This window comes from Lutra lutra, chromosome 1 (genome assembly GCF_902655055.1).
Source record: "Lutra lutra chromosome 1, mLutLut1.2, whole genome shotgun sequence".
NCBI classification, from domain to species: domain Eukaryota; kingdom Metazoa; phylum Chordata; class Mammalia; order Carnivora; family Mustelidae; genus Lutra; species Lutra lutra.
The window spans coordinates 176,144,262-176,170,244 of NC_062278.1; the positions used below are offsets into that span (position 1 = coordinate 176,144,262).

The 25,983-nt window shown below is 41.0% G+C and overlaps 1 long non-coding RNA gene across 3 annotated transcripts; it reads left to right on the forward strand.

Moving 5' to 3' along the window:
* The first annotated feature begins 294 nt into the window (after positions 1 to 294).
* LOC125109352 (uncharacterized) lies at positions 295 to 24,887 on the forward strand. Of its 3 annotated transcripts, XR_007130201.1 has the most exons (9): positions 295 to 309; positions 13,843 to 14,027; positions 15,294 to 15,506; positions 15,694 to 15,898; positions 17,912 to 18,018; positions 20,357 to 20,543; positions 22,418 to 22,773; positions 23,341 to 23,497; positions 24,859 to 24,887. It is a non-coding gene; the product is annotated as an uncharacterized LOC125109352 (long non-coding RNA). The 3 variants fall into 3 exon arrangements; XR_007130199.1 differs by lacking the exons at positions 295 to 309; positions 24,859 to 24,887 and adding an exon at positions 13,673 to 13,687 and having other exon boundaries at positions 13,926 to 14,027; positions 23,341 to 23,642; XR_007130200.1 differs by lacking the exons at positions 295 to 309; positions 13,843 to 14,027; positions 24,859 to 24,887 and adding an exon at positions 14,932 to 15,038 and having other exon boundaries at positions 23,341 to 23,642.
* The last annotated feature ends 1,096 nt before the right edge of the window (positions 24,888 to 25,983 follow it).

The window sequence follows — 25,983 nt, forward strand, 5'->3', positions numbered from 1 at the left end:
GGCTTCTAGCCTCCAAAACTGTGAGACAGTAAATTTTTGTTGTCTAAGTCACTCGGTTTTTCATCCTGGTTCCAGAAGCCCTAGCAAGCTAATACACTTGCTATCCCTGATCTGGGGATGATTCCTTGAGGAAGTATAATAGTCTATATGGAAAGTAAAGAAGTCACAGGCTTTCTCTTATGTGCATGTCAGAGCCCCGAGCAGGTTGAAAAGTTCTTTTTTTTTTTTTCCCCAAATTCTGTCTCAGGCCAGAGGCCAGACACATCTTCTGAACTGCTCATGGAACACTTTACTGGTATTGTGTCTCTGGTAAGCTTTGTGCATATGTACGTGGGCATGTGTATGTGCTCTCAGGCACGTATGTATAATGTGAGTGCTAACCTCATCCTTTCAACAGATTTCGACTTTTGATACCAAGGAGACAGACTAGAACAGAATTTAAATATCTTCGTTGTTTTAGCATACATATGGTCACATCTACCATACCAAAAAAATTACAGTCAGACTTTTTGAGTGAAAATTTTAATAATTGCTCACACTTCCTGTCTGGATATACAGAAAGATTTTGGCCATAGAGATAAGTTAAGGGTCCCAGCTAAGTAGAAAAGACCTCTGAAGAATACAGATGATCTGCTAAAAATTTTCATTTATTTCTAAGCTTTGCCATAATCTTAGAATGGAGAGTTCTCAATACATGTTATATTTCAGTAAGTCGTTTAAAAGGCACACAGATGTAGAAATGCTTTTGTTTGGTTCAGATGAGTGGCTTCAGAAAACTATATGGACCTAGTGGGTTTTGGTTGTTTTTTGTTTTTGTTTTTGTTTTTTTTTGTTTGTTTGTTTTTTAAGCATTGCTTGCTTTATCTGTTCTAACAGTAGAATTTGTTATGCTTTGGAAGAACTGCCTCCACTGTGCCCTGGTGATCACTATGGTCCCTTCCACTTATAAAATGCCATCAGCCTCTTATAAATAATGGCATAAAAGAGTTGGTGTTAGCATGGGTTTTTCAAATGTGGCCTTTCAAGGTTGACGTTCTGACATAAGCTTTCTTCAGTGATTTGTAACAACAAAATCATCTTGCAAACTGAACAAATGAGCCTAGCTTTTGTTATAAAAATTTTAACTGCCTGTGTCTTTGATTATGTACAGTGGTAAGAAAAGAGTCCTTAACGAGAGAGTTGATAGATAATGAATAAAAGGGGACAATAATAGGATTTTTGTACTTATTGATGAGTCAAAATTCACATTTATCTGCATGTCTGCACTGAAAGTCCTGTGTAAGTGTAAGCAGAATGTACTCATCTATCTGAAAAGAAGATCACCTTGCAAAACTTAAGGTTTTAAAGCAGTTCTGTTTTGCATAAGACAAAGTGGCTGGTGATGAAGGAAGAATATGTGTTCATCCTAAAGGCAACTGCGGTTTCCCCAATCTGGTAATGAACTTGAGGAAATAGGATTGATTGTAGGGAAAGTTAAAAAAAAAGAAAAGAAAAGAAAAAAGACAGGCTTTCTCTTGTGTAGATGTTAGAACATTGATCAGGTCAAGAAAGTCTATTTTTCCTTTTTTTGCAAATTCTGCCTCAGGCTAGACACACCTCCCAAACTGTCCATGGGGTCCTTTGCTGCCATTGTGTCTCTGCTAGGTGTTGTGCATAGGTACACGTGTATATGTGGACACGTGTAGATGCTCCACAGCCACAGCAAAACCCTCACACTCGTGACTGAAATTAGAATGGTTTTCTCAGGCACACAGTTTGGAGTGAAAAGTCATCATCCAGACATTATACACAGCACTCAACTTCTATGGTGGGGTAAAAAGAATGGAGACTTCAGATTTTTCTCTTAGGATTCAGTGTTACAAAGACAGACAAATGAAAATGGAAATGAACTCCTACAAGCCCAAGGACTTTGACATCACTTTGACACTATCAGTCTAAAATACTGCCTTCATCTAGGCTCATGGAAGTTCTAATAACACCGGAGGAGGCATTCATCCAGGGGTAAAATTTATTCCATAAAAATTGTCTTTTCTGTAGGGATGCTTCTGGAACTATCAGCACTTGTCTCACGAATGGTCCCCCAAATGACTCCATAGTCCGTAATTTATCTTTACAAGCAGGTCTCCTCCTAACAGCCCAGCTCTAGCAATTTCAGTTTCAAAACCCAAAGAGATAGAAGCAGGACTGTGACTTAGGGCACAAACGTGATAATAACTGGTGATCAAATGTAATGTGATTCCAGATTTTCTAATGATGATACAGCGTTGCAATGTGGGGCTGCAGAAATGTTGTAACTAACCCATTTTTTAAATGCCGCCATTTTTATGATCTCATTTCATATCTGTCAGTTCGGGTTATTCAAGACATCCATCAGTGTAGATGGAACATTGTTCCACGTGTTTGACTCTCTTCCATCCAACCGCTTCTATTAAAACCTGTGCTGAGTTGGGTTCTTGAGTTCTGAGAGTGAATTTCTCAAAGGTCACATATCCGGCAAATAGAATTATTTTGATATTTACTAATTCTTTACTTTTAATATTTTTTAAGTAGTTTGGGCTGCCCAAAACAAGTTGTGGTAAAACTTTATAAAATTGGCTTTTTCATATAGTTAACTACTCCAGTTTTTATGCATGGCACTAACCTGTCTTCAGACACCCCAAGATATGCCCTGTGTTTGGACTATTTCCCTCTCCTTCCGATTCTCCAGGGTCAGCAGATATTTAAGGACTCAGACAAGACAATTACTGATAAAGTACCGACGAGTTTTCCACAAGACCTAAGGCTCATATGCATTCGAATAGCTCATGACTGGAGAGGGCCAAGACGGGAATGCTCCTTTTCCATGGCCTCACCCAAGGATATGCGGTCCACACTTCTCTTTAAGGGTCGCAGGATGCTTACACTGTGTACGTGCATCTGCCCGCCTGAGCCGAGTGTGAATTGTCCAAACGATTTCCCCTTCTTCCTTTAAATCTCAACTTGAGTCTCCCTTCTACTGGGAAGTCTCCCTCCCCCAGCTTAATGTGGGGCGCGGCTCAGGGCTGCGATGTTGCACAACCGCAGGCACCATTCACATTGTGCTTTAGGCGGATGGCGCCCCTGGAGTTAAGCCATGAGGGGGCCCTCCCCACATGCCCTATCACAGCACCCTGGGTTGACCTCTTCCACGGACTTTACCCAGCTGGATTGTAACTCCCTGTTTCTTTGTCCATCTCCCTTCCTCAAGGGTCGGGACTGTCTTCCTCTTATAAGGCTGGACTTGACATAGAGAATGCACTCAGGAAAGACTCCTAGAGGACTAACCTGAGTTGTTGAATTGGGAGGTTCGGGATCCTTCCTGCAATCCCTGATGTCCAGCCCTGATCAGCCAGTTGCCAGTGGTCTTGATTTAGAAAGAGGTGCTACCAAATCCATATGGGGGCTTCCTGTTCCTTATCACTTACCAGCCTAAACTCCTCCCAAGCTCTAGGCCCCTGTGGACTTTCTGAGAGAATGGCGCTGCCTGAGGGGCTGGAATGGGAGAAGGGCTAGAGAAACACAGGTGCGCCTGGCTTGGTTGGCAACAGGGTTTTATTTTAAAGATTTTATTTATTTTATTTTTCTTTATTTGAGAGAGAACGTGTACTAGAGAGCATGAGAGCGCTCGCACACAAGAGGGCACGGGTGGCAGGGGACGAGGAGAGGAGAGGAGGTGGAGAGGAGGAGAGAGACAAGCCCCAAGCAGACTTCCTGATCAGGACCCTGAGATCATGACGGGCGCTGAAATCAAGAGTGGGTGCTTAACCAGCTGAGCCACCCAGGAGCTCCGGCAACAGGGTTTTTGTTTTTCTAAGATTTTATTTATTTGAGAAAGTCAGAGAGAGAGAAAGAGAGAGAGCGCGAGCGAGAGCGCACAAGCAGGGATAGAAGGAGAGGTAGAAGCAGATTCCCCACTGAGCACCGAGCCCAATGCGAGGCTCAGATCCCAGGACCCAGGTATCATGACCTGAGCCAAAGGCAGATGCTTAACCAACTGAGCCACCCAGGCGCCCCAGTAGGATTTTAATCAAAAGCACTTCCACCCACTCCTACAACCCCTTCTTTTTTCTGAGATGGACCTGTCAGTCCTAAATTCAATTTGTTTTTAATGGCAGAGGATTATATAACCAGTAAACTCCGATTTTTGAAATTTATTTTATATTTTATGACTGTGTAAGTATAGATGGAAGTATCAAAATCATTGAAATCAAAAAAGTTGGTTCAGCTTTGTGGAAAACAAATCCTTCTGCTGTAGTACATTTTTCCATTAAAAAAGAAAAAAAGAAAAACTGATTTTCAGAGTTCTGCCAACAACACTCTAAATGTAAGTGCTAGATTTGCAAATAGGCTTATATTCAAATTTAGAGAATATGCATATTCAGAGACTTATTATTCAGGAAATATTTGGTTATCTTCAGACTAAGTAAAACTTTTGGCTAAAAATAAGAGGGGTAACATATAAATAGTGGGGAAAGTTAGGGAGCATGCCATTACAATAATAGAATAGAGAGAAAGAGGTAAGGAGAACTATGTGTTGTTTTCTGTTTTGACTCGCTTTTGCCACTACCTGAAATTCAATTAAATTTAACAAACATTAACTTGGTACCTAGCATGCAAAGTGTTGGAAAATGCAATCTTGACCCCCATGTTCTTAGAGTTGAATAGGCAGGATAAAATGGAACAATGAGACTGATTCACCAACACCATCTCTTGCACCATTATGAAGACCAGATATAATTCAGACTTTATACTTCAGTTCCAAAGGTGGGCTCTGATTGTCACCACCACCCCCTCATCAATGACTGGTTCAGGCACTCATCAGGCCACAGTGGTTGGTTTAAGAATGATTGTGTGACCCAGTTTAGGCCAATGAGACACAAAAGAGCGTTTTCTCAGGGTTTTAGGAAATGTTTCCTCTTCTAAGACAGAGAATAGATAGTGGAGTGTTCCTCCTAGAGCCCTTGTTGAGTATGAATAAAAGGCCCAGAATCGCTGCAATCTCTTGCTATTTGTCTGAGGATAAAAGTTGTGCATAACGATAGGTAGAGTCAACAAAATCATAGAGAAATGGATGGAGAACCCTGATCAAGCCTTGCCTGAAGCTGCCTAGCTACTTAATTTCAGTTATGAGTTGATAAATCCTTTTTATTGTTTAAGGCAGTTGGAGTTGTCTTATTTTTCATGCTAACTGATGCAAGTGATAAGCACACTGATACTTTTAACACTTGTCAAAATATGATAAATGATGTTCAGGTTATACCCAAGAACAAAGCAGAGTCCATCAGAGATGGGATCCTATTGCTAATAATTACAGATATAGTAATAAAAATATTATCAAATAGAAATTAAATTAGACTTACCAGGATGAATTAGCACTCTACAGGACAAATAGCAAACATGAAATAAGAGAAACCTAAGTTAGAAATGAATCAGAATTTGAGAGATGGAAGAGATCTCAAAGCTGAGATAGGAAAGCCCCTAGGTTTCCTGTGCAGAAATAGGCCCCTAGAGGTTAACTTGCCTGAAGTCACAGAAGTGAATTGAGCAGAGTTGAGGACCAGTTTTTTTGAATTCCAAATGGGGTTCTTTCTGTTACAGTTTCCTCTCTAAAGATAGGAAATGAAATAGGAAAATGATATTTTAAAATGTCAGCGTCGGAAGAGGAGAGAGGAAAATTCTGCGTTTTTATTTAACGGGAATTTAGGAAGCTCATAATAGAAATTTTGGATATTTTGTTTTTAAATCAGACTGTGGCCTTTTCTAAAAGGTTGAGCATATGCTACCATGTGGAACCACCTGGGGTAGCTCTGTTGCTAGGTGCCCCGCCTGAAGCAAGGCAGTGCTGGTTCAGCCCAGTCTCACCCAAATCCTGACCCCCTAGAGCTGTCAGTTGGCTAGCTCTCACTAGAGTTAGACTATACATTCTTTTACAAGATCAAAAGTCAGTCTATCAGGGATCAGACCAATAGTGTGTTCAGCCTGGTGTCTGACCCAGTAGAGGCACTAAGGGATATTTCTCTGTCTTCCTGCACACACTGAGTGAGGTAAGAGATTCCAGTAGAGCCATATTATGTTATAACTGCAACAAAGCAGATCTTGAATTAGAACTGTGTTCTGGTCTCAGGTGTTCTATTTTAATTGCTCTCAGATCTTAGACACGTTCAATCTCTGAGCCTCCATTTCCTCTTCTGCTAAATAACAACCGTCCTGCCTACCTTTCGGGGCTGCTATGAAGATCAAAAGAGTTAATGATTGTGAAAGCAGAGGGTGAATTCTCCAAGCCTGTTATCATGATCTGCTTCATACCTCTCGGTTTAAAGATCAGGGAGCCAGGAGCAGCTGAGTGATTTCCCCGAGGTCTGTTAGTGGCAGGTCTGTTAGTGACTAAGACCTACCTCTTCCTGAGCTTGGTGAGAACCGAGCCCCAGCAGAGAGATTTATAATTACCTACCAAACAGCCACAAGATTTGCTGGATTTACTCAACCACCTAATGAAGCTACAAATGAACACTGGATTCTACCAGCTCTCTTGAAATGATGTCCCAAGTATAATGAAGCATGGTATACAATGTCAGGGGAGATTGGTAGGAACAGTCTAGCCAAATGAAGCCCGGTTTATTTATTTATTTGTTTGTTTATTTTAAAAGTTTTATTTATTTATTTGACAAAGAGAGATGACGGGAGAGGGAATACAAGAAAGGGGGAGAGGGAGAGCAGGCTTCCCACTGAGAAGGGAGCCTGATGGGAGGCTCCGTCTGGGATCATGACCTGAGCCAAGGCAGATGCTTGAAGGCTGAGCCACCCAGACGCCCCTGAAGCCCATTTTAAAAACAGCTTCCAGCACTATTTTGCTTTTTAGCTAAAGAAAGGAAAAATGCTCAGAGAATGGATAGGAATTTGAATGAAGGAAATGAAAACTATTTCTTACTGGCTTTCATTAATGTTACAGTCCTCCAACAAATCATTCTCTTCTTCCTAAATTCTCCTTTTGCCCGAGTTGGTGAGCCCGTCAACATGAATCCTTGAGGCGTTCACTCACACTTAGAGTCTCTAGGGTTAACAATTAACGAGTGATTGTCTTGCCTTAGCCAAAAGGACTCTCAGATCTTACAGTCTATCATATTGTGTGTCTGTCTTATGTATTTGTCTGTTTGCTGCTTTCCACAGAGAAATTTGAACCTGTTCATACAAATAGATGCTCTGTCCAAGAATGAGATAAAATGGAGTGAGATAAAATGGAGTGAGAAATTAAAAAAAAATGTGGGTAAGGAAATGTGGTGAACTGCCAGACAGAGATACCCAGTAGCCCAACTCACTTGCCAGTAGTAGTCGGTAGAGGGTAGGGTGGGTGGGGAGGGGAGGAACAAAACCGAAAAAACAAATGCGAAGCCTTCCAGAAGTCAAGAGCAAAGACAGTTTTGCTACTGGTGATTGCCATTTGGTTCATACTCTGCAGCCTTCGTGGGGCTGGAGGGAAGGGGCAGAAGGCAAGCTTGGACTACAGCCAGCACCACACATGCCTATGGAGTGGTACTAGTGAAAGCGTTAAAGTGCACCTTGAACTCCGAATATTCGCTTGTAAAACATCCATCTGTCATCCACCCACTGAGCGCAGTGGGTTGTCTGCTTCACTTCTCCAGTGAGTGCCCGATTTACAGATTCTCCTACCTCAAGCAAAGTGGGCACTATCCAAATTCAAAGGTTGTGTTTGCTCTCATGGAAGCCACTTGGAGAGTCTGCTGCCCTTGCTAATTCACTACCCTAGGCAACTGCTGGTTTCCTCTCTGTTCTTTTCCCAGCCGGAATCATTGTTCCAACTTATTTGTATGAGTTAATGCTTCTCCATACCCAGAAGCCTATTCCAGAGCCCACTCATTAGTCAGATCTGTTTTTTCACTGATCAATTATATTCTTTTGTACACTAGCTAATCTGAAGGAAAGCGAGTTAGCTAATTTGGAAAAAGCAAGTATTTAAATCTTGGTAATATAATGTTCTCATGAAAAGTGCTTCTCTAAATTAGAGTCAAGTTGCATATGCGAATAATGTAAGTGGTTGTGGAATCTTAGGAACGGGTCTTTATCCCTGTGTCTCATCTCCCTAGAGTTTCCTCTCTCCTCAGGTGTACCGTATATAAACAACTTCATTCCTTGTGGAAAAAAAGGAGTGTGGAATGACAGGATGGTGGTGGGGGGGAGCAGACTGAAACATTTCGTAGTAGGCAAAGAATGGGCGCTACCAGTTGGGCAGTTTGATTTAGCTGTGTCTATAATCATTATTTAGTGATAATTTTTATCACCATCTGCCTTGCTAATCACGTTTTAAAAACTAGGACCTTAATTCAACCTCTACAGATTGTTTGTTTTAAACTATTTGGTCTATCTAACAACTGGTGAGCAATTACCAGAACCTTTCAGAGAAAATTTTTAATTCATTTACACAGACTTGAATGTTTAAATTACATGAACATATCATCACTTTTATTTTAGTCAGTTTTCTTCTCTTGTTTTGATCTGCTGTTTGACTTTTTGCCTTGCCAACCCAGATTCAACTGTCTTCAAAGATGTCTTTAGCTATCATTTAAAAAATCAGCTCCCTTTTCTTTGGATAATTCTGCAACCTGGAGAATTAAAACAACATTGTCTACTTGTGCTGTTGACTCATGTGCAATCTTCAGAAAAATACATCGTTTTCATGTGGCTGATTAGGTTTTGTAGCAAGGTTCTCATAAACATATGCTCTTTGGAGAGTAGCAATAATTCCGTCTGTTTTTCTTTCCTATTCTTTGAAATATACAATGTGGAGGATGTAAATTATTAAAGTTCTCTACACCTGTAAAAATTTATCTCATATGGCAAAGATTTTTGTTATCTTTATTGAACAATACAGTTTATGAAAAAAAACCCTATAAATTTATAAAACTGATATCTATTGGAATGTTTTCTATGGATTCTAGGTTGTTTTTTTTTTTCTTGTCCATCTGTTGCCATAAACTAACAAATGAGAAACAGCGATTATTATGAAAGCAGAATCACCAAAGAGTGGTTCTCTCCAGTTTTGGAATAGGTTATACTATTTAATATTCATCTTTATCTGAAGATGTCAAATATCAGAAATCTCAATGCCTCTGTGAGGTAGATAATTTTATGTTATTTTGCAGGGAAGGATAATGGTATACTGAGAGGTAAATTAAGTCCTGGGGTCATATCACCATAGCACAAAGTAAGATTTTAAAGCTCAAATTCAAGTATGATCTGCAATCAAACCACATCAACAGAGATTCCCAGATTTTGACACCAAGGCAATGTTTATTTGACATAAAGATAGGGAGGTCGACTGGCTAAAATTTTTCTCTATCTCTCCAGTCTTCCCTCAACTTAATCAAATAAAACATAAGGCTTTTCTTGCTCTCCCCAAAGTTGCATCTGTAAAACAGGGATGATAATACTAATACTTACCAAGCAGAGTTGTTTTGAGGAAGAAATGAGAAAATGGAAATATCTTATTACAGACGCTGGCACTTAGTAAGGTATTCAGTCAATGTTAACTGCTATTAACATTATGATCAGCTCATAAAGAAAATAAATGGAGGACCTCAAAACCCCTGACTTGGGGCATATTAAAAGAATGTTCACTTACTTTGCAAAAGAGAAAGTTTCTATTGTTTTTTCCAAAAGATTGGAAGGGATAAAGTACTCTTCTGTGTTCTATCACGTATTATTACCTTATCTAGTACCTATGCATTTATTATCCATCATTATCTGTCTTCATCTTTTATCTATTGTCTATTATTACCTATTGTCCTATTTATTATGCAAGAATAAATTTCTGTCCTATAACTATTTGATTACCCATCGCCAGTTAACAAGAGTCAAAGACAGTATCATCAGGATAACAAAGGAGAGATATTGAGGAGGTAGCCAGCAACTACCTATGAAGCTGCCAATATTTGATGATTTTTGACCTAAGTAAGTGGCAATTTCAAGACTCAACCTAATAGACTCCGAATCCAGACCTATCCAAACTAAGAATTAAAAACCAGAGAGACAATGTATCTTCTACTATTCTCACCTACTTCCAAAACATCTGAAACAAACAGCAGAAAACCAACAGTAGAATAGGAAACAGTGATTCACCACAGTAGTTCAAACTTTGGAAAATACAATTTAATTTAGCACAATCTCTGTTTATTGTATTTTTCATTTTCAAAAGCCATTTTTTAAATTTTGTTCACGTAGCCAACATATAGTACATCATTAGTTTTTGATGTAGTATTCAATGATTCATTAGTTGTGTGTAACACAAAGCACTCATCATAACATGTGCCATTTTTTTTTAAGATTTTATTTATTTATTTGACAGACAGAGATCACAAGTAGGCAGAGAGGCAGGCAGAGAGAGGAGGAGGCAGCCTCCCTGCCGAGAAGAGAGCCCGATGCGGGGCTCGATCCCAGGACCCTGGGATCATGACCTGAGCCGAAGGCAGAGGCTTTAACCCACTGAGCCATCCAGGTGCCCCAACATGTACCATTTTAAATATAATAAATGTCATTTTCTCAATCTAAAATATAAGTAAACATCAAATGATATATATTTTTTTAATTATGGGTATTTCTAGCATGAAAGCCCAATGTCTTTTGATGGGACAAAGGTATTTTAAAAATTTACGGTAGATCACAGGCACCTGGGTGGCACAGTCAGGTAAGCCTCCAACTCTTGGTTTTGGCTCAGGGTCTTGGGATCAAGCCCCGGGGTTGGCTCCATGTTCAGCACAAAGTCTGCTTAAGACTCTCTCTTCCGGGGCACCTGGGTGGCTCAGTGGGTTAAGCCGCTGCCTTTGGCTCAGGTCATGATCCCAGGTCCTGGGTTCAAGCCCCACATCGGGCCTTCTGCTCAGCAGGGAGCCTGCTTCCTCCTCTCTCTCTGCCTGCCTCTCTGCCTACTTGTGATTTCTCTCTGTCAGATAAATAAATAAAATCTAAAAAAAAAAAAAAAAAAAAAAAGACTCTCTCTTCCTCTGCTCCTCCCTCCAGCTTACTCTCTCTCTCTCCAATAAATAAATCTTAACAACAACAACAAATTATGGTAGATCCACCTTCATTTTTAGAGGACAAGATTTTTTTTTTTTTTTAAGATTTTATTTATTTGACAGACAGAGATCACACATAGGCAGAGGCAGGCAGAAAGAGAGAGGAGGAAGCAGGCTCCCCACTGAGCAGAGAGCCTGATGCGGGGCTTGATCCCAGGACCCAGGGATCATGACCTGAGCCAAAGGCAGAGGCTTTAACCCACTGAGCCACCCAGGCGCCCCCAAGATTATTTTTAATAAAATTTGGTACTGATTTTGACCATAATTTTTATTATGTGTTAAATAGCTCTAATTTTGAAGAGTATTTTTTTTAAATTTTTTTTCAAAGATTTTATGTATTTATTTGACAGACAGAGATCACAAGTAGGCAGAGAGGCAGGCAGAGAGAGAGAGAGAGAGAGAAAGCAGGCTCCCTGCTAAGCAGAGAGCCCGATGCGGGGCTTGATCCCAGGACTCTGGGATCACGACCTGAGCTGAAGGCAGAGGCTTTAACCCACTGAGCCACCTAGGCGCCCCTTGAAGAGTATTTTTTATAACATAATTTTATACCTTCCTTCTTGCTGTTTTCTGCTTCCTCAATTGGTCACCTAGCTAACAGAGTTCTATTTGAAACATGGCTTCCTCATCAAAAGGGAGAAGTCAACAGGCTTCTTTAAAGATTTTATTGTATTTTTAATTTTTTTATTTGACAGAGAGAGATTTCACAAGTAGGCAGAGAGGCAGGCAGAGAGAGAGAGAGGAGGAAGCAGGCTCCCTGCCGAGCAGAGAGCCCGATGCGGGGCTCGATCCGAGGACCCTGAGATCATGACCTGAGCCGAAGGCAGAGGCTTTAACCCACTGAGCCACCCAGGTGCCCCCAACAGGCTTCTTAATGCCGTCTTGGAAGTTGGGATTATGATACTTCTGCAGACCTCTTTTTCAGACAGGCTGAGCAGCCATCCATTATAGTGTGTATGTGTTCTCCCAGGACGGACTAACCTCCAGCATACCAATAAAACCATGACAGGGGTGCCTGGGTGGCTCAGTGGGTTAAGCCTCTGCCTTCAGCTCAGGTCATGATCCCAGGGTCCTGGGATCGAGCCCCGCATCCGGCTCTGTGCTCAGCAGGGCGCCTCCTTCCTCCTCTCTCTCTCTCCGCCTGCCTCTCTGACTACTTGTGATCTCTCTCTGTCAAATAAATAAATAAAATCTTAAAAAAAAAAAACAAAACCATGACGTGCCCTCCAACACACAATTACATTTCGCTGAGGTTTTCAGGTGTGACATCTTTAAGAGAATTTCATATGCAAAAGTTTCACGAATCACACACTCTGGCAAATTACTGGGACACTAGTCTCAGCTGGATCTCTTTGGGAAAACAAGCTGAATATTAACATGAGGGTTTTTGAAAGGCTCCCTATGGCACCTTTGCTGAAAAGATATTAAACCAAACAGCTGCTGATATGGAAACCGGCTGTTTGAACTGTAACTCGGTTAGATATGTTAATAGGGGAAGAGTATGATGTCTGACGAACGTGACGCAGGAAATGACTAAACAGATCATGCTTATTACTTTGCAGTATTCCTGAGGCTGGGGAGGTGGTAAGGGTGTTATCGTGTGGCACTAAACAGTAACCCAGGCAGAGCGACACTTGAAAGGGACCATTTCTTTGTCCTTTCTAGAGTTTCTGGCATTATAAATATTAACTCATCCAAGATCCTGCTTCATAGCAATCACTGGCGGGACAAATGAAACATTTTGCAACATCTTTTAAAAAAACAATCCTATCAGTGTTGCAGAGCTAGTTTTATTATCCTGCTTTCTAAAAAAGCCGTGAGGCCTCAGTAGCTCTGGCAGAATTTCCGTAAAGGTGATGGAATCTGGCCCTTGAATGACGCAAAAAGATGCATGCATGGATTTTGCAAATTCATGCTTCCACATACATAAATGATGGATTGAACCCAGGTTTTTAACCGTTTGGATTTTAAAAATAAATACAGATACCTCTGTATGGAATTTCATTTAACAGTATCAAAAGTTGGGGCGCCTGGGTGGCTCAGTCAGTTAAGTGTCTGCCTTTTGCTCAGGTCATGTTCCCAGGGTCCTGGGAGAGAGCCCTGTGTTAGGCTCCCTGCTCAACGGGGAGACTTTTTCCTTCTTCTCCCTCTGCCACTCCCCCTGCTTGTTCTCTCTCTCTCTCAGATAAATAGGTAAAATCTTAAAACAAAAAACAAAACAAACAAAAAAAAACGAGAAGTTAAGCATATAAAAATGTACTAGGGCTCTGTGCACCATTGATCTTTCATAATATTAGAAAAATGAAAGAAAGTATATTCCCTTACAAATACTCTCATTTTTAAGAAAGATTTTATGTATGTATTAGAGAGCACAAGCAGGGGTAGGGGAGTGGTGGGGAAGAGGGAGAAGCAGACTCTCCACTGAGTAGGGAGCCCAACTCAAGGTTCCATCCGAGGACCCTGAGATGGTTAAGATCATGACCCGAGCCAAAGGCAGATGCTTAACTGACTGAGCTGCCCAGGTGCCCCACAAATACTGTCATTTTTTAACCAGTAGAAGAATCATCAGTTATGCAAAAATATCTGTAAATACAAAATAAGTAATTTCCAGCATAACCCAAGACCATTGATGATAAATGGAAGAAATATTTACTAAGCCAGGGTCAGGCAAACTTGGCCCTATGGCCAATCCATCCCCCAGCTGACCTGGGAGCTAAGGGTGTTTTTTATGTTTTTAAAGGGTTGTAATAAAGCAAAGAAGAATCATCAGTGACTGTTCATAGCTGGGAACGTCTAAAATATTTCCTAATTAATCTTCTGCAGAAGAAGTTTGCTCACCCTTGTAGTAAGCAGTTGCAAACTCTGTTTTGGACCTGCGTTTTCCATCTGAGACCGTGGGGAAGATGAATAAAGCCTTCCGTGCCTGTAAGTAGTTTCTGCACTCCAGGGGCACAGGGCTAGTCAATAACTTAGACTGTGAAAGATGATGGCGTCAGATAAGGACTTAAAAGAAATAGGCCCCAGGGTTGGTGGGGAAGTAGGGAGTGGCTTGTTGGGGGGAGGCGGGTGATTCTTAAAATGAACCTTGAAGGTTCTTGGGGGATACAGGAAGGTAGAATGAAGAGGGGATTGGAAAGACCAGAAGGCAGGGTGATTCACTCTCAGAAGCACTTGGGTGGCTGATGGTGGCCTACCAGACTGGAACGTGAGGTTGGGGTTGCGTGACAGAGGTCATGATCGGGAGCTTGTATGGAATCCAGAGATTCGTTCTCTTAGAGACCGAAAGGACAATGCATGCTTTTACTTTGGTGTCTGGTATTACTGTATTCTCGTGCTGTCACAGGGAAGTGTTTTATTATAATCGGTGAAAAGGGAGGGGGATAGGCCTTCTTGGGCCATGCATCTAGTAAATGAATAGCTTTTGGCTGTAGGTCAATGAATAGCATGAGTATACGCAGTTACGAAGTCACCATTAACAAATAAAGCTGGTAGAGTTTCAATGTACCCATCGGAATTTTTGAAAGCCTATTTTCCAGGCAGTTCAAACAGAGGTGAGGCAGCTCAGGTTGGCGGGGCTGCTGGGAACACCCAGTTCTGAGTTTGCCCCTGACTCAGTGCATGACCTTCGGCAACCACTCAACTTCTCACTATCTCGGCTTCCTTGGCAATAAAATGGGGATAACAGACCTTAGCCACCTTACAAGAGTGTGATGAAGAGTAATAAATGTCTGCAAAACGCTTTCAAGATAAGTGCTCCTGAAAACTGGGGGGGGGGGGGGGGGGGGGTGGGAGGGGGCAGGAGAAGTTCTCTTCCAAGAGTTTAGAGGAAAAATAAGATTTTCAAAATTAAAGTAGGACACTGCGGCTTCTGCGAGCCAAGAGCTTTGTAAAAACAGAAAGGATTGTGGATGATACAGAACCTACAGATTGCTAAAGGTACCTGTAAACTACCAGTAGAATTCTGTGACTATATTCTCTCAATTAAAATCAGGAGACAAATTACTTTGGTTTGATGGCGGGAGAGAATACTGAAAATCAGACACCACCACCCAAGACAAGGTGGCCACATAGGGCTGCTCTATCTGTACCCAAAGCGTAGAATGTTCTGCTTGGTTCTCCTGTGTATTGTTCAGTTACAAAGTTGCAGAGAGAAAAAAAAAAATCCCTTTCCCCACTTCCTTTTCTCTTCAGACTTTCATGATCAGTCCTAGAGCGGGACCAACGTCTACTGGGACAGAAGGGCTGCCTCATAGCTAACCAGCTGTCATTGGCCCTTAGAGGCTGAAAGAGATCCTGACGTTTCTAAGGAAAGTTGAAGAAAGCCCTGGGATACACCTTACTGTACCTGGAGCAGACCACTGGGGATAGAAGACATGCTCCGCGCTGCTCTGGACATTTGGAGTGGTGAAGTATCCCTTCAGATGCTTGCTTTCCCTTACCCCCACCCCTTTTTTTCTTCTCCCTCCCCTCCTTCCTTTTTCTTGTTCTTTCTCTCTCTCTTCCTTTCTTTCTTAAAGAAATCTTTATAGTTGGCTAAACTGGAGACACAAGACAAAATCGTTCAATTTGCAATTTGCTATCTTGTTGGGAGGACACTAGCTCAAAACCACAGAGCCCTGAGTTTGACCCTAGCACTCTGTGGCTACTGATGACTCATCCCGATAATTATCAGATTGAATCTTCTCTACTGGTTTGGTAATAACAATGAGTGGAAAAAGAACTTCAATCAGATGTTCATGCCTAATAATCGGTCTCCTGATTGCCTTTGTAGACTCATGGTTCTCTTCTTTTTCCTGGTATGTATAAGACAATATGCTCTTGATGCAACCCTCGGGTGTTGCTTGGTCAAAAAACATAGATAACGCTGTTTTCGGGTCCTTGGAGAATGCTGCCCCAGTAGAGGTGGGAGCCACTAGACACAAGCACCAGTCAGAGGTGGCTGGAATGGGAGGTGCCCTCTGATGAAATCTTGATTTTATGGGGCCTTTCTTTATAACAGGGTTGCGAAATAGGAAAGTTAAGCTGCAACTTAACTGCCAAGATTCTGCCTTGGATTTTGGAGCTCTGGGTCCACGGATGTTCCTTTCCATCCCATCCATTTATAACTTTCATTTCTTTTTTCTCAAAGTAAAGAAAACGGACCTCCGTGACTCAATGGCATGCCAAGGCCATCTGAGCCTTCCCAGCGTTCCAAAGGAAGTTACTGATTTGAATTCAGATGCTTAAACAATTAGTCTCTAAGACGGCAGTTTGCAGCTTCCTTAAAGTACTGGTGTGGGTTTGGAGAGGAAATTAGCTTGTTGATTAATTTTTTTAATTTTTCAATTCCTGGTTATTCGTCTGCTTGTGTGTGTGTGGTCTTTTGAGCTTGGTACTCTGCTGAATGAATCTCTATGTCAAAGTAAAATGGGAAGAAGACCAAATTTCTGTTCAGTGGAACTATGCATTTTCTGACATGGAATCACTTGCATATCCTTAGTAAAAATCATATATGGATGGCCCACAATAACACTCAATGATGTATATAAGTTATATGCACATAATATATAAAATATACACTTTTATTCTTATATATTTAAAATATATATATATACATATATGATAAATATAAAGGTATATACATGCACCAAAAAATTATATTATTCACAGCAACACTAGTCACAATAGTCAAAAATTAGAGACTACTCACATGTCCATCAACTGTAGAGTGAAAAAATAAACTGTGGTTTGCTTATATGATGGCACGTTGCATAGCCATGGGAAAGAATGAGCTCCTGCTACACACAACATAGATGAATTTCACAAACAAAATGCTGACCAAAAGAAGTCAGACACAAAAGGACACATACCTTTGAACCCATTTATCTGAAGTCTGTAAACAGTCAAAATTAGTCTGTGGAGATGTATTCTGATAGAAATCTGAAAAGTGGGTTTCTTTGGGGTGGGGGATAGAGTTCCTAAAGTGAGCTCCTAGAGTTTGGTGGTGGTTACACAAGCATGGAGCTGTATCATAATGATTTGTAAACTTTTCTGTATGTATGGTCTATTTTAATGAAGGTTTATCTTGAAACATGCATAGTCATTATTATCAGTTTGAGTGTAGTGTTATTTCACTTTTCACCAGAATGAAAGAGATCAGTATTGTGCGAATGCTCTTAAGATGCAAATGACAGGAGACCCAACTCAAAAGTGGTTTAAACCAGGGGGTGGCAAACTTTTCCTACAAAGGAAAAATAGTAAATACTGTAGGTTTTGGGGGTCATGGGACTTCTTGTGAGTACTCAGCCTTGTGTTGTAGCAGGAAAGCAGCCACAGAAAATATGTAAACAGAGGGTCAGGGCTGTGTTCTAATAAAACTCAAGAGAACTTGGGGATAGTCTTAGAATTCTGCCATCCACCAACCCTAACCTGTAACATCAAATCAGGTCATAGCACAGTAGAAAATGGCACATTCAGGAGAAATAAGCTTTATTTGGCATTCTCCTTGCTTGGAGGATTTATGCTTAAAATCCAACTCCATAAAGACAATGATAACATGGAAGTCTTGGAAAACGTTTATCTATTTGCTATAGCAAGATGGTCAAAGTACCAGATAAAATACTGAAATATTTACATAAAAACAATCAAAGTGGTGAGGGTTTTTATTCATTTTAAATGTTATTTATTTATTTCTAGACTAAGTAATACACTAACAACATTCACATCTCCGAAAATAAAGGAATGGAAAGAGAAAATCTCTTTCCCAGTTGTTTCTTTTCTGGAGACAACTGATGACTGCAGTTTCTGGTTTACCTTTTACTTTGCAATAGGTCATGGAAATCTTCACATCAGTATATAAAGAGTTGCCTCATCCTTTTTGACAGCTGCATAATGTTCCATTATAGAGCTGTAGCCCCAATTCACAGATTTCCTATTGGTAAGCATTTAGATTATTCCTAATCTTTTGCTATTACAGAAAATTATGAATTAAATAACTTAGTACCCACATTATTTCACACATGCTCAAGCACACAAACAGGATAAATCACTGAAAGTGGAATTGCTGCATTAAAATATAGGTCCATTTATGATTTTGATATATACTCTCAAATTGCCCATGATGGTATTGCACTGATTTAAACTTTCAGCGGGAAAATTGGAGTGCCCATTTACCATGCTTGTTTCAACAATGAATTTAATTTCATCTTACCCAATCTGACAGGTGAAAATGATATCTTATTATGAGTGAACTAGAACTTCATTCTGTTTATTTCTTTTTCTACAAACTATCTCTTTTTTATTGAAATGCTGATCTTTTTCTTATTAATTTATAGGAATCCTTTATCTGTTATATGAATTGCAATTTTTTCTAAAGTTTGTTTTTTGCCTTTCAACTTTGCCCATGTTTTGTTGTTGTTCTGCCATACAGAAGTATTTGATTTTATGTATATATCCAATTTTTTATGGACTCTGGCTTTTATTATATACTTCAAAGGACCTACCTAGTCTGAGATTATAATTATTTATTTATTTATTTTTAAAGATTTTATTTATTTATTTGACAGAGATCACAAGTAGGCGGAGAGGCAGGCAGAGAGAGAGGAGGAAGCAGGCTCCCCACTGAGCTGAGAGCCCGATGCGGGGCTCAGTCCTAGGACCGTGGGATCACGACCTGAGCCAAAGGCAGAGGCTTTAACCCACTGAGCCACCCAGGCACCCCCTGAGATTATATTTAAAAATTACCTGACAATTTATTCTGGCATGCTCAGAATTTTCTTTCCCTTCCTTATTTCTAAAAGTGTAATCCATCTGAATTTATGGCAAAAGGTGAAAGGTTTGAATCCAACTGTAATGTTTTCTCCCCAGAGAGCTGTTCAGTTGCTTGAACAGCATTTATTGAATGGGCATCTCTCTCCACTGATAAGAAATATCATTTTATCTTTTACTAAGTTTCTTTTTGTATTTGAGTCAATTTCTGTTCCATTGTTCTATCTATTCATGTAGCATGCCTTTTTTAATGATTGTAGCTTTATATTTTAGTATCTAATGCAGTTAGATTAATCGTTGTTTTTCTTTTTTTTAAAGATTTTATTTATTTATATGACAGAGAGAGAACTCACACAAGCAGGGGGAGCAGCAGGCAGAGAGAGAGAGGGAGAAACAGGCTCCCCACTGAGCAGGGAGCTGGACAGGGGACTCTATCCCGGGATTCTGGGATCATGACCTGAGCAGAAGGCAGATGCTTAACTCACTGAGCCACCCAGACTCCCCAGTCCTTGTTTTTCTTTTTCAGGATTTTCCTGCATACTTTGGCATGTTTATTTTTCCATATTAATGTTATAATCAGTACATATCATTTAATAAAAACTTATTTTCAAGTGATATGTATTTTTTTACATTTAGAGATAATTTGGGGAGAATTGACCTCTTTATAAAGTCTCTTTTATCTAAAAACATAAATACCCTTCTATTTGTTCAAGTCTTCTTTTTGACCCTCAGTAGCTTTAAAAATCTTCTTCATGTAGTTCTTCATTTCTCAAGTTTATTCCCAGGAATTAAGTCTTTTTTGTTGCTAATACAAATGAGGCCCTTTCTTCCATTTTCTTTTCTTTTTTTTTTTTTTTTTTTAAATTTTTTTTATTTTTTTTTTTTCAGCATAACAGTATTCATTATTTTTGCACCACACCCAGTGCTCCATGCAATTCGTGCCCTCTACAATACCCACCACCTGGTGCCCCCAACCTCCCACCCCCCACCCCTTCAAAATTCTCAGATCGTTTTTCAGAGTCCATAGTCTCTCATGGTTCACCTCCCCTTCCAATTTCCCTCAACTCCCTTCTCCTCTCCATCTCTTCCATTTTATTTTCTAACTCATTGTTGTTTCAAGGACATTTAAAAACCAAGGGAGAAAAAAAAATTATTTTTAGCTAAATAAATGGAATTTTCTAAACCATAATAAGTAACCATAGCAGTTGTAATTTAATTCCGTTCAGAATAGTTGCAAAAGGAAAAAAAAAAATCCCAAATTCATACAAGTAGAAGGATATTAGGAATAAATTAAAATATCTTTTTAAAGTTGTTTTTTGATTCACATTTTAATCTTAAAATAGAATCCATATAATTTTCTCGTTCTCACACATCACTCACTGTTCATCTTTTGCCTGGTAGGGTACATATGTTGTTTTTGCCCAGGGCTTCTCAGGGTGCTCTGCTAATTGCTTACCTCTCCCCAGGGGAAGGCTGGCAGCTCAGCTATTCTCTTCTTTCTCACCTAGATCTTATGGGACAAATGCTGCTGGGAACTAGAGCTTACAGCTCATGTGGAGGGGATGGCTGATGCCTCCCGGGCTTCCTCCCCTCCCGGCACCCACCTGCCAGTTCCCTTCGACAATAGCCTGGGAAAGCAGTATGTATCCAGGAAATCCCAGCTCTACCGAGAAGAGAAGTGAGAACATTTCCGAGGTCAGCAGGAAAGAAGAAAGAGGGAATTTCTTACAGATCACTTCCAGATTTGCAACCTGGGAGGATACAGGATGGAGGACTAAGTTGTCTGGGAGGGGAGGGGAGGCTGGAGCTGGGAAGACACCGGGCTGTGTAGCCTTGGGGGAGAGTTTTCCTTTAGTGAGTGGCCACATTAGAGTCTTGGTTCTCATCCTTAGAACTGAGTTCCTTGACTGTCTGACTTTGGAATAACCATTAACTGGGCTAGGAGAAGAAAGAGTGGGTGACTTCCTTTGATGCGGGGAAGGGACTGGAGGCCATAGTCTTCTCTTCCTGACAACCAAACAGCCTTTTTACAGGCAAAATCTTTACTGATCACATTGCTTAGGGTTAACTGGTGGCCTCTATTATTTATTGGAAGGCAGTCAAAAGGCCTTTTGCATAATAACACTAATAAGGAGTAGAAAGGCTACTGTATTTGGAGTACCATGTGCTGCCTCTGCCCTTTACATGGGTTCCCTTATTTTAATCCTCATGATGACCCTATAAGTCAAATATTACTGTATTTATTACTCTAATTCGCAGATGAGAAAAGTTAGGTTGAGGGAAATCACATAACATTGCAAGACACTTAATGGACTGAACCACCCAGGCGCCCTAATGAGTACGCTTTTTATCATCACACTTAGGTCTTATGAAAATGAATGGTAAATCTAAATATTTTGAAATAAGGATGAGCAAAGAGAGTAAAGTATTTCTTTTCTTTTCTTTTTTAAAGATTTTATTTATTTTTTTTGACAGAAAGAGCACAAGCAGGGGGAGCAGCAGGCAGAGGGAGAAGCAGACTCCCTGCTGAGCAGGGAGCCTGATGTGGGGCTCCATCCCAGGACCCCAGGGTCATGAACTGAGCTGAAGGCAAACATTTAACCAGCTGAGCCACCCAGGTGCCCCAGGTTTTTCTATATATTAAATATTTCTTCCTGTAATTTTACATGTTAATATATTCCTCCTAAAAATGTGAGCTTTACTTAATCCTGACTGCGCCCATGTCTTTGAGGGATGTTGTAAAGCCCATTCACAAGCATATAATATTATTTGCTTTAAGAGACAGATATATTCACGCAGACATTGAAGTATAAGTAACAGCTCAGCCAGCATGTCTATTATACAGTATTCCAAAGTCTATTCTACTTGTGACTATAATTCTGTACTCATGGTTTGTAACATTCTTCCAGAGATGTCAGATGTGTGTATATGCCTGTGTGTGTGAGAGTGTGTGTGTGTTTATGAATAATATGATTTCCTTGTGGGTGTGAATTTCATCCTCTCTGTGATTCCTGTGCCCTAACCATATTGCTAGGCAACACAAAGCAACACACATCCCACATTCTCCTAATTCCGTTTAATGTTTCACCAGTGGACCTTTGCTTTTATATGCAAGCAGAATCATGCCAGCGGGTTTAGGATTTTGGATTTTTAAATAATCAAGTGTCCACTCTGGTCAAACCAGATGACCATAGCCATGAGAAACTGGCAGATAAGAGGAAGAGCTGGCATAAGGCAAATACACATATTTGTTTTGTAAGACTTTGGTGATAGTTCATTAGTAAAATTGGATGTGGTTCTTACAGGTGACAGCAAGGAGAGAGAGGCTTCCTTCCAAAGGACTCCTAGGACTGGAAGGGGAATTGTATATGGAATACTCTTTCTGATATTAGTGATGTTGGACACACATAAATTTGCCAGAGGAAAATCAGGTGCACATCTTCTCTGTCAACACAGAGACCAATAGTTTCATGTCAGGCTCTAGTTTAGTAGAGTACAATGAATGTATTCATGATAATTCCTCATCATAAGTTAAAGTCATTTATAGTCCTCCTGCTCTCTGTTCCCAGGGAAAGGTCAGAGGGAGGCTTTGGTAGGCATGAAGTGTACTGGAATTTGGCCTACAGTGGACAAACACACAGATCTCGTCGCTACAAAAAATATCCCTTGATGTTGCCCCATCCATTCAAGCCAAACCTCAGAGAGCCCCAGGAAGAAGAACTCATAGATGTTTACAGTGCTGGTCAGCATTGTTTAAAAGGTAGGATGGCACAGGTCAGAAAGTCCTATGATGGCGCTCTGAACTAATACTCAACCTGTAAAAGCAAATGTCATATTATAATTCCTTAGTTGCAGGCTTAGGAAAAAGAACAACCAAAATTTTTGCCAGTTGGGAGATGAAAATGACATGGAAAGGAGGCCACTGGTAAGAACAACACATATGGAAAAGTATGGTTATATTCGTTACCGAAGGCTGTGTAGCAGTTTTTCCCCAAACTTTGTAGTTTATTTTTTTAGTTTTTTTAAAAGATTTTATTTATTTATCTGACAGAGAGAGAGCCAGAGGGCACAAGCTGGGGAGGGAGGGACAGCAGAAGGAGAGGGAGAAGGAGACTCCCCACTGAGCAGGGAGCCTGATGACTTGGTGCTCAATGACCCTGAGATCGTGACCTGAGCCAGGCAGATGGATAACCGACTGAGCCACCCAGGCGCCCCCAAACTTAGTAGTTTAAAACAGTAAGAAACATTTATTATTTCACACAGTTTCAGGGCATCTGGAGCCAAAGAGTGCTTCAGCCTATTGGTTCTATCTCATGATCTCTTATGAATCCACAGTTAAGATGACAGCCAATGCTGCAGTCATTTGAAGGTTTGGGGCTGGAAAATCCACTTTCAAGATGGTTTATTCACATAACTGGCAAGTCAGTGCTGGCTGTTGGCCAAAGGATTTACTTGCTCACCATATGGCTTCCTACATGTCCTCACAACACAGTATCTAGCTTCTCCAGAGTGGACAATCCAAGAGAGAGCCAGACAGAAGCCACAGCGTCTTTTACAGCTCAGCGCTGGAAGTCATGGCCATACCTTTCTGCAGTGTCTGTTGGTTACACAGGTCATCCCCATTCCGTGCCACAGCAGAGCACATACAGGTGGAAACACTGGGAAGTGGGAATTTGGGGGGCTATCTTGGAGGGTGGCCACCGCAATGATAGAGACATTTCTGTGCATACAGGATGGAGAAGAGATTCATGTGTTGGCTGAGTGATTGATTTTTTTAAAAAAGATTTTATTTATTGTCAGAGAGAGAGAGAGAGCATAAGCAGGCAGAGTGGCAGGCAAAGGCAGAGAGAGAAGCACGCTCCCCGCTGAGCAAGGAGCCCTATTTCGGGACTCAGTCCCAGGACCCTGGGATCGTGACCTGAGCTGAACGCAGTGGCTTAACTGACTGAGCCACCCAGTTGTCCCTGGCTGAGTGATTGATTGCACTGGACCAGTGGTCTCAATGCTAGCTGCGAACAGTTGCCTGTGTCAGAATGACCTGAAGGCACTTCAAATAATATTGGTTTCCATGGCCTCTTCCCCAAATAGTCTGATTAAATCAGGGATGATGCCCAGATTTGAGAATTACTGGATTAGGTGATGTGCAAGGTCAAGCCCAACCTTAACCTTGTTCCCCAAACTTTCCAGATGATAGGTGTTACCCAGGGAGTTTGTTTAAAATACAGATTTCCAGGCCCTACCTCCAGCTTCATGAATCAGAACCCCAAGTGAAGGCCCTAAAAATCTGTATTTCTGCTTAATTTTTTTTTTTTTATGATTAAAATTCTTACTTTTATTTTAGATCTATTTCTGGCTTCTATTCCTTCCATTAATCCATCTATTCAATCTCTAGTATCAAAATAATTCCATATTTCTAACTGCATCTATTTTTTTTTTAATTTTTAAGATATGGCAGGATTAGATAAACCCCATCCCAAATTTGTTACTGTCCCCTTTAAAATTTTTTTCATATCAGTTCTCAGGTGTTTAGTCTTCCAGATGATTCTCAGTATCATTTTGTAAGGTTGCCCTTGATTCTCTCACTTGAACCGGTCCCAGGCTCGGTCAGCTCGGAGCGCGGCCAGAGGCCAGGGTGACGGGAGTAAATGGGCGCTGTTCTCTGAGGGCGCACTGAGGAGTGGGGCTCCTCCAGGCCGGCTCCTCCCGCCTGGAGACTGGGAGGCCGCCATCTTCATTCCTGTCCTCTGGAACTCTCTGCTTAATTTTTAAGAAAGTTTGGACCAAGTCATTCAACAGGACTGGAAATTCTAAAAGGTATCAAAGAATGTTGTTAGAAAGTTTCTTTCTCAACTTTGTCCTCCCCAAATCCCAGTTCACCTTCCTAGAGAGGGTGATCAGTATTAACTTTGTATGTGTGTATTCTTCCAACAATAAATGCACACATATAAATGTGCAGATATATATACATTTTTTATTTTAAAGATTATAATTTATTTTGTTTATTTGACAGAGAGAAAGAGAAAGAGAGTGCTCGAGCACAAGCAGGGGAAAACAGCGGGCAGAGGGAGAAGCAGGCTCCCCGCTGAGCAGAGAGCCCGATGGATGCCGGACTCCATCCCAGGACCCTGGGATCATGACCTGAGCTGAAGGCAGATGCTCCACCGACTGAGCCACCCAGGCACCCCTAAATGTGTATATTTTTGAAATTTCTTCTTCTCTTTTTAAAAACAAATTAAAAATCAAAAGCATATATGGTCAAAAGCCAGTTTGTTCCTGATCCTAATCACTAGCGCTCCTCTTCAGACTCGAACCCTTTTCCCAGTTTCTTGTGGTTCCAGAGCCAGGACTATGTCATTTTAATAGGGGACTAAGGCATTCTTACAGCCCGGTGTGTTTAGGACACTGTAAGTCTATTTTAATATTTTTATAATATATAATAATATACACTATTATAATAAGTTGACATTGCTAGAAAACTTCACTTGGCTCCTTCTCGGTTGTATAACACTCATTTAGTTGAACTCTACCTTGGATATCACATTTAGATTCTTTCATTTAGCCATTACTTACAAGGGCCTGTGATGTGCCTGGCCTGGCCTGGTCAGTGGTGAACAGTGAACCCAGCACACAGAAGCCCACAATAGAGGAAACAGCTACTCTCAGTGCAAGTGCTATGAGAAAGGGGGGGAAGGGCACCCCAGCAGCACATTGGCCCTGGAGGTAGGTGAGGCTCCTGGAAGGAAGGGGTTTCCACAATGGGGCAAAAGGGATGATGAGGCAGTGTTAACTGGGCAAATGGAGAAGCAAAGTATTCCTGGCAAAGAGAAAGCAAAAACGCAAAGGTCCAAGTTTTGATATGGCACATGGCTCTCAGGCAACCTCAAAGTAAAGCATCTTGGTGTTGTGTGCAGGAGAGCCTGGAAATGAAACAAGGGAGGTAAACTGAGGTCAAAATGAGAGGGGAGGGGGGCACCTGGGTGGCTCAGTGGGTTAAGCCTCTGCCTTCGGCTCAGGTCATGATCTCAGGGGTCCTGGGATCGAGCCCCACATCGGGCTCTCTGCTCAGCATGGAGCCTGCTTCCCCCTCTCTCTCTTCCTACCTGTGATCTCTCTCTGTCAAATAAATTAAAAAAAA